Raw genomic sequence first — 10,187 nt, 5'->3', positions numbered from 1 at the left:
TATATATACCTTACCCTAACTTAATATACCTTAGCTATAAGAATAAAATCTCCAACCTCCCGATATGGCCCAATCCATACAAAAAAATATTTCGTGTATCAGACCATAGCGGGAGGTGCGACATTTTATTCTTATAGTTAAGGTATTTATTTATACAAAGTCTAAGTATATATACACGGTATATATATAAAAAAAATGTGTACATAATATATACATGACTATTTTTATTTGAGGAATGATTAGCTGATTCTATATATCATATTGCTTTTCTCATATATAACCTGTAACTCTATATATAAGTGAAAAACCTCGCATTGGGCAGTATCGGGAGGCCTCTCTGTAAAGGACAATCTATGACAGAGAATTATCGGGAGGTTCCCGATAATTCCAAAAACTGTCGATAGGGACCAATGTACAGACTAAATCCTCTCGCTAAGGACCGATAGACAAACATATATGTAAGCAAACATATTTTTTAATATTGCATAATTAGACTGATATAAAATCTTACCAGCAAATGAAAGTTTGACAAAAAATCGGCTGTTAGGACGTAAAATTCATTCTCGCTCGAAGATTCTATTGAAGGTTCTTTGGCAGAATGAGTGCCGATTTCTTCTTTTATACCCAGCGGTCTTTTAAAAATAGGACGAGCAGATTCAGGCTGATTATTTTCACATTCCTTCGTACAAGATTGTTCATCCTTTAATAAAAATAGTTACGATTAGATAAACTACTTGTAAATAATATTGGAGCATGTTTTTTAGAACAGCTGATTTACTTCTCATTAAAATAAAATCTATAAAATCTGTATGCATCTGCAAGTTATAATTTTGTTACTTTGTAAAAGTATTTCTTTAGATGAAAGATTTAAAACTTCGTAGGGCCAAATGAAAGTGGTTTAGAAAACGTTGAATTTTTAAGAAAGTATATAAATTTTCAAATAAAAATGATCAATTTTCTGCCAAATAGTTGGATTTTCAACCAAAAATGAAATAAGTAAACATTCAATTAAACATATAATTTATCACTAGAAAAAATATAATTTTTGAACAAAATAGTTAAATTTTCCACTAAATTCATAAACTTTGAACTAAACTTATAATTCAACCAAAAAGATAAATTTTTGGCGAAGAAAATTGAGTTTATACCAAAAAACAACAATTAAAAAAAAACATAAATTTTCAAACAATAGTTCAATTTTCGACTACAATAAAATAAATTTTCAACCCAGAATGGAATAGTTCAATGATCAGTTAAAAAAAATTAATTTTTATCAAGAAAAAGTGAATAACCAACAGATACAGATAAAAAAATGGTTATTTTATAGGAAAGAGCTCAGCATTTTAAAATTTGAATCAAAAAGATAAATTATTAAGCAAGAAGAATAATAATTTTACACCAAAAAAGACAAATCAGAAATAATACTCGATCTTTTAACCAAATACTTAAATTTTAAAATAAGTTTAACGAAAAATGGTGTAGTTTAATTTTTAGTTTAATGAAACAATTTTCATGAAGCAGGAAAACGAATTTTCGATCAAATAAGTCGATTTTTAACAACAACAAAATTACTTTGTAACAAAATTATGAAATGTTAACAAAAAAATGTAACCAAATATTTAAATTTTTAACCCGAAAAAGGGACTCACAAAAAAAATAGTAGACTTTTTAACCAAGAAAGATTTTCCCATTAAGAGTGAAAAAGTCCTGCAACCAAACTGTTGAATTTTGAAACCAAACTGGTGAATTATCTACAAAATAGTTTGGATTTCAAAACCCAAATCTGAGTTTTCAACCAAAAAATATAAACTTTCGACTAGATAGTAGAATTTTCGACCAAAGTAGGTGAATTTTTGCCCAAAAAAGATGGGATTTTTCAACAAATTTGTTGAATTTTAACAAAATCCTTGCATTTTTAGGCAAATTGAAAAATTCTTTACCAATTTACTAGGATATTAATCTCTTAGTCGATACTTGTTTTAAAAGAAAGATTAATTTCATAACATACATTTTTATCAGCACTCGAAGCAATAAAATATTTAAATATTAACCATTTCCGCGTCCTCAGTTTCCACTTGGATTTGAACTTCATTAAAAATTAAGCCTTGATAAATTTAAGTTTTCAAAACTTAAATCACGTATTTATAAAATAATACAAAAATGAAGCTGACCACATTCTCAGTAAGTGAGTGATCACCGGCATTGATCTACGTTGTGCTGTATAAATATGTATCAGTGAAAAATTCACTGAATGAAATAGTAGTTAGACATTTCACTGCTTAATCAGTGATTTCGGACTTATTCAATCATCAGTTCAGTAACACCAGGGTAAATCATGTGAAGCATAACCTCTAAATTTTTAAGTTAACCGTTGTTGTAATCTTTTACTCAAGTAGCAAGAATAATTCCTCAATGAACTAAATTTTTTTATTTTCGAACTAAAAGTCTGCTGACTTACTTAACGGGTGTGTACATGACATTCCAATCTTGATATTAAAGTAATATGTAAGGTTGTTTGTCATTTAAAAGCATCGGAACTTTTCACCTTTTTTAATATTTGATCATATTTATGGGTTTTATGTCTTTACTATAATTCTTTGATTGAATGTACTAAAATATTATTTTATTATGATTTCTCAATTGACATGGTGCAGTGCTACCAACCCTACCGGGTGATCATTTCACTGATTCAATAAGTGACTTTTCACTGATTGTCAGTGACCCATTTCTAGCTATTTGAATCAGTGAAATTTCACTGATTCAGATTTAGAGAGTGGACATGAGGTTAGATTAACACTTAACTACATCTCAATAAAATAGAGGAAATAATATACTTACAATAAAATTGTGGGATATTATCAGCGAATCCCCAATTCGCTAACACGTTGCAGGTTTCCTTCTCCATAACTATGATGACACTTTTAACTGACAAAAATTAACAAACGTACAGGAGCGTCCCTGGATTTAATTTCGCGTAAACAAATGAACGTTGGTCACTTCAACTCAGGAAACATATTCAAACTGATTATCTTCGCGCGTGCGTGTAGCTGAGTAACGGTTTGTATTGAGGAAATAACTTGTTTGATTTAAGGGTGTTGGTAAAATACAACTTTGAATTTTTTTATAGGTATGGCACTGACTCAATATATATTTTTTCCGAAGGATTTGCGAACAAAAGAAAGAAAACTTGTCGAATATCCGGGGTTTCGCGAGATCCTCGGGTCAATAAAATGTTGAGAAATCAAAAAATTGGTTGAGGAAATGATTAGTTTCACGACAAATATGAATTTTGCGAAAGATAGAAATCAGTGGGTAGCAGACGACAGCATTTGATGAAGCATGATCACAAATTAAACTACAAGACACACACAGGGCATGTCAATTTTGTCTGCATTTTTCGCCATTTCGCAACATATTTCGCAAAATTTAGGGTCACCATCATCAAGCGCATCATTTGAGCGCGCCTAGGGCGTGCGACTGCTGCTAGTGCTGCTTCTCGCGCTTCGCGCCAGATAATATATTTATTTCGCGCTCGATCTTTCTGCACAGACTCTTTAAAACTAAAGGTGAAAATATCGACAACAGTAATTTAGTGATTGTGAATTCTCTTTTGTTAAAGTTCCTTCGGCTTTAACGAACACATTCTCATCACGTATATCTCGTGCTTCGCACTCGAGTTTATCCCTGAAATTTTATATCATTCCCATAAATGTATATTATTATAATTCGGAACTTGCATTTGTATTAAAACAGATGAAGTTTTATTCTCCCGTTTAAAAAAAAAGTACATGCTTTAAAAAATTTTTGTTATCAAACGTTTTATTGCAACTTTTGTCGTTTTTCCCCAAAACGAAATTTGCTCATATCCGAAAGGAAAATGGCTTAATGGTGTGATAATAATAATATGTGCGTGTGTGTGTGTGCATCTATACATAATTTTGAAGTTAGAAAACGGCAAGGCTGCTCAGTAAACCATATGTGTAAAGTTTAAATCATAAAGAAAACATTGGAAATGAGCAAATTTCGTTTTGAGGAGAAACGACAAAAGTTGCAATAAAATGTTTAATAACAAACATTTTTTTAAAGTATGCACTTTTTTTAAACGGGACAATAAAACTTCATCTGTTTTAATGCAAATGCAAGTTCCGAGTTATAATAATATACATTTATGGGAATGATATAAAATTTCAGGGATAAACTCGAGTGCGAAGCACATGATATACGTGATGAGAATGAAAAAATTAGAATCTTTAATTGAACGATAAATGAAGCGATTTGATCAGGCAGAAGTTTAAAATTATTGTTACTTTTGTTACTACGATGTCTTAAATATGGGTACGTCACGATATCGGAATGATCATAGTTAACTCACCGTGTAGGAGTAGAGAGGCTGTTTGTATCAGTGAAATTTCACTCACAATCAGTGAAATTTCACTGATTCATATTTAAAGAGCAGACCATTGAGTCATAAATCTATTCAAATTTATGAATTCTTAATTTTTTAAACTCTCAATTAAAAAGTCTTTAATTTTGATGATTTAATATCAAATTTTCTTCTTTTTAAAACAGTTAGAATTGAAAACTTGACTTTTGATTTCCGAAATCATCAAAAGTCAACAATTTTAATTTATGAATCTTCAAATTTCAAGAGATTTCATTTGTACTTTTTCGAAATTTAAATTGTCAATCTTTTAAATTAAAGAGTTTTTTTTTATTTTGAGAATTTAGAATTACAAATTAGGTAAGTTTTTAGTTTTACAATTAAAAATTTTTTCTTATTCATATTATTTCATTCAAGAAATAATGAATTATGCCACATTTTTATATAAAAATATTTTTATTTACAGTAATTATTATAAAACTTGCAATAAAATATAGTAATTGCTTAAAACTTCCATCTTTCAAGCATTATATTAATTTTTCTTATTAATTTTGTAACTACCTATGAATCACTAAATATTAATAGATAACATAGTCATATTATAGCTATAGCTTATTTTAATAAATATTTATTAAAGAAATTTGAACAATATCATCTAAACATTTTATCATTATACATTGTATCAATTATGTGAAATATATAAATATTATTCAATAAAACGTTTATATTTATTTTTATATTATTAAATCAAACGCTACTAAGGTTTTTTCTAATTGTATTTCATTTTTGGAAAGGATGTCTTCCAAGCCCGACGCGGCGGGAGTTACAATGACCGTGAAGGGCTAGAAACCAGTCGAACGAGAAGATTTATTAGGGCCAGTTTGACCTAGTCTTTTGACTGCCACTGGCAGCCAATGCAGCCAATGGCTGCCTTTTGGTGAGCCCTGGTAGGTGCTTTTAAACGTTCAAACGGCCAGAAACACCCCTTAGACAGGTCACAAAAATAATTTGGTCAGAACCCTATCCTTTTCCAACGCTTCTTGGAGGTGGAAAGGCGCCTCTATCACTTAAAAAAAATGTGGGTCACATCACTACCCATTTTCAAATCCTCGTGAAATATGACCATTACAATATATCGTGATAGACCCATATTTGGGACATTTTAGTTACAAAAGTAACAGTAATTTAACATTTTGGCCTCACCAAATCGCTTCTTTTATCGTTCAATTAAATATTCTAATAGTTTGTTGCCAAACCAAAGTTTTTTCATTGCCAGAACAAAGGCGACGTCCCTATTTTGCAATCTAATCCTTTATTTTTTTACTGTGACTTTTATCTTCGTTGCAAAATGGATGAATGTGTAAAATGCCTTTTCAATACATTATGTGTGGTATCATGTCTTTTCTGTCAATATTTAAAGTTGCTAATTTAAAAAAACCCAAAGTTTCCGAAATTATATAAAAGCCCATTAGTTTTTAAATTTTCTTCGAACATATAGTGAGAGAAGTATTGGCAATGATTTGTAGCTATACAACAACACTGGTTTCTTTTGGGGGATTTTATGAACATTGAATATTAATATATTGTTAGTCCTCAACATTAGGACAACTGCACGTTAAAAATATAAGCATTTAAAAGTGGTCTGATTAAAATGAAACATTCCCCGTAAAAGTTTCGTAGTTTTTTTGAAATTTCTCGTAAAAATTGCTTCCTCTTATAAATGATGTTCGTGATACCTTATTGTGTTCCGAAAAATGGTTATCAACAATGTACATAAGATACAAGTATGTATTAAAAGGTGGCCGTTATTTTCTACTTTTCGATTTTGAGCTGATATCAGTTTTATTGAAATATGACATTTAAACACGATGATTAGTTTCGACAGCTTTTAATATTTTTAATTACTAATTTACTTTCTCAAAACACTCGTGTGCATGCTTAAATCAAAAATTGTTTTAACAGTTTGACTTTTTTGAAATAGCTTATTTTTCCCATTTTTTGGAAAATTAAACGACAGGGTATCGACAGGGAGGAGAAAATGTGTTCTTATTTTATTTTGAATTTTAAATCTTCCAGACTAAACACTTAAAAATTGAATAAATTGAACTCATCAGAAAAATGACAAAATTGCAGACCTTTAAAATAATCATTCCGATTAAAACAATTCTATTTGTATATATCTTAAAAATGGAAGAATTTGAAATTGTGAAACTTCAAAATTAAAGACTTGTAAACTGTAAGTTGTTAAAATTGAACAACTTTCAATTGTAAATCTTCAAAATTGAACTATATTATTAAAAAATCGCTTAAAATTATATAAATCTTAAAAAGGGAATAATTTGGAACAGTATATTTTTGAAATTTGAGAAGGCTGCGTCTAGTGGTCCCGAATTTCGGGAGGAATAGCCGGAAACCAAGATAAACGCTGGTCATCCTGAAATTCGGGACGACTAGCCTATTTTTACCATTTGCCTAGTCGTCCCGAAAAGGATGCATTTTATGAAATTTATCCTTTTAACTAAACAAAAATTACCAAAAATGTTAGTTATACCGAAATTTGGCACAATTTGCTTATTTTCACCATTTAGCCAATCGCCCTGAAAAATGTTAATAGTGCAATTATAGTTGATAAAATCTAGTGAATTTCAGTCCTCGATCCTCGCACTATTTTTCAGCCTTATGATCATTAAATTTGTATTTCAATATAATAGAAAACACAAATTCCTATTAATCAATGTATACAGTACTAATCATAAAATAATCTGTGTTGTAAAAAGGGACAGAGTGTGATCTTACATCATTTCTGTGACCAGTCACAGGGGTGCCTTCCCGCCCCCACGAGGCGTTGGAAAGGGGACAGGAGTGTGATCTTACATTATTTCTGTGGCCAGTCCCAGGAGTGTCTCCCTCCCCTCCCCTCCCCACGGGCGTTGGAAAAGGGACAGGGGTGTGATCTTACATTATTTCTGTGACCAGTCACAGGGGTGCCTTGCCGCCCCTCATGGGGCGTTGGAAAAGAGGTAGGGGACGTGACCCTAAATTATTTCTGTGATCAGACACAAGGCCCCCTTTCCCCTTATCAGATATTGGAAAGGCTTATGGGTGTGACTTAAATTATTTCTAGTAGCAAGACATGTTTAAAAAAATTCTAAACTTTTTACCAAGAAATTCCTTATTTTGACAAAAAAAAACTAAGACTTTTGGCAAATTTCTATTAGTAACTGAAATAAATAAACAAAAATATAAAATTTTCATAGTTTTATCAAGCTTCAAATGATAGAAATAAGATCCAATCCAAGTACGCGGAAAGCATAGGGATACGCATATTTTGATAATCTTTGGCTAACTCAAAAGGAGTAAAATTTAACAAATACATAATTTTCGGGATGTCTAGACAAATAGTGAAAATAGACCAGTCATCCCGAATTTCGGGATGACTAGCCAAATGGTGAGAATAGGCTACTCGTCCCGAATTTCGGGACGACGAGACACTTCGATTTAAGAAACGTGAATTGTGACTTCCTCATTGTAGAACTTGCAATGTTAAATCTTTAAAATTAAAGAGTTCTTAATTTAGAAAAATTACCATTAAAAATTAGGCAAGTTTTAAGTTTTAGAACGCAAAATTCTGTAATTTTAATGTTTTACATATTAAATTTCTTAGGTTTGGACGATCTTGCATTAAGAAATTGCCTTTTTCCATTCAAAATTATAAAAATTTAAGAATTTTTATTTTTATTCACATTTTTAAAATTGAAAATATTTCAATTGTAACTCCTCAACATTTGTAGAGCTTTACATTGTAAATCTTTTAAATTGAAGAATTATCATTTAGAAAATTAAAAATTAAAATTCTATAATTTTAATACTTTACATTATAATTTCTTCAATTTGGAAGATGTTAGTTAAAAACTTGTTTCTTAATTTTCAGTCTTAAAAATTTTGGAAATTTTTTATACATCTTTAAAATTGAAGTTTTCAATTCCAAATCTCAGAAATTACAGAATATTTTAACTTTACTTTCCTCAATTTTGATGAGTTTGAAAATCAAAAGTCGACTGTTCAACTATTATAAGCGTTTAAAATTGAAGAATTGGAAATTATTTAGAAAATTTACAATTAAAAATTATGCAAGTTTTAAGTCTTCTAAATAAACATGCTGTAGTTTTTGATGCTTTATAGTCGACATTTCATTAATTTTTATATTCAGAACTGCAAACTTAAAGAATTTTCAGTTGTAAGTCTTCAAAATTATAGAATTTTGAAATTACAAATATGTAAAATTAAAGATTTTATAATTTTGAAAATTTACAATTACAAATCATACATATTTTAGGTTTTTTAAGTTTTACAATTAAAAATTCTCCGTTTTTTTGCTTTGCTTTCAAAATTCCTTCAACTTGGAAAATTTAGAATGAAAACCTTGCACCAACTTTGACCCATTTAAAACAAGCAATAAAAAGTACAAAGTTTTCAATTATACACTTTAAAAATTCGTCCAATTTTTGGCCCACCATTTTTTGTTATTAAAATTTGGTTAATTATACCATATATTTCGGTTAATCCGAGCCAATATTCTCGTTGACGCAAATAAAAATTTCGGTTAACTTGTAGTTCATATGCTCATAAAGAAAGGACCCATCACAATTCATTGTAAATGGCTTACTATGGAATTGAGTCATCTTGTGTGCATTATTTAGTATAGTTTATTTAAACTAATAAATATCGCAATACGAGGCAATTCCACGACAAGACACTTCCAAAATAAATAGTACAAAATCCTTTGTTTATTTGATTCTCACAATCTTTCTGCTTTTTTATTTAAAAAATGAAGCACGCAATCATATATAATTCCACAGATTCTAGTGATCTTCCGTGTTTTTGACAAAATCACTTACTTTCATTCGATTCTGTTTCCGGATCACTTATTTTGATAAGAATAACCGAGAGACAGACGCAAACGGATTGTATTTTTAAGTTTTTTTTTTCGCGACACTACCAACTGCCGCACGTGGACTGTCATTTTCCAAGTACATGCATCCGTGACTTTTAAGATGCTTTCAATAAATTATTTGGTTTCATCAAACTAATCTTTTGCTTGATTCAAGTAAAATGACCTCTTAAACTATTTGGTAGATCCAATCCAAAAATTTTGTTTTAAATAGGAAATTACAGAGGTGCCCGGTTTTACAATTTCATATTATAGAAAATTATTGAAAATTGATCTGTTTTAGTTGCTTGAGATTTTTCTTCTCAAGTGAAAAACTATCTATATTGTTGAAAATTCAACTGTTTTATCGAAAATACCTGTTTTTGGCTGTGATTCGGATTTGAATATTTCTTGAAAATTAGTCTTTTTGGTCTTCCTTTTATTCTTTTTCTGGATCTACATTTTACATTTCTCCAATTTTGCACATTTGGAATTGAAATTTTCTTGACTTTCAATATATATATATATGTGTATTTGTGGGTTTTCGGAGAATCTTAAACAGGGCGATTTTTAACGACTCTCGGATATGACGCAGTCGTAAGTCGACCCTTACATTGTCTTGTATTTTCCTTAACAGTTCCGTGGCAGATCTGAAAGAGAGCGGTCTCTTATATACTCGGTTGGAGAAAAAGCAAAATAGACAATTTTCAATTTGGTATAAATGCACTTTCTCAAAATTGTGCTTCGATATGCAATTACTGAGAAATCCGGAAACGTACTTAAAGATAAGTGATTCATAGTAATTCATTATAATTTCACGATAAAAGAAAGAAAACAAAGGAAATTTAAACCTATAAACTAAAAATAACGCCGAGG

The sequence above is a fragment of the Belonocnema kinseyi genome, chromosome 1 (genome assembly GCF_010883055.1).
Source record: "Belonocnema kinseyi isolate 2016_QV_RU_SX_M_011 chromosome 1, B_treatae_v1, whole genome shotgun sequence".
Taxonomy (NCBI): domain Eukaryota; kingdom Metazoa; phylum Arthropoda; class Insecta; order Hymenoptera; family Cynipidae; genus Belonocnema; species Belonocnema kinseyi.
This window is presented reverse-complemented; position numbering follows the sequence as displayed.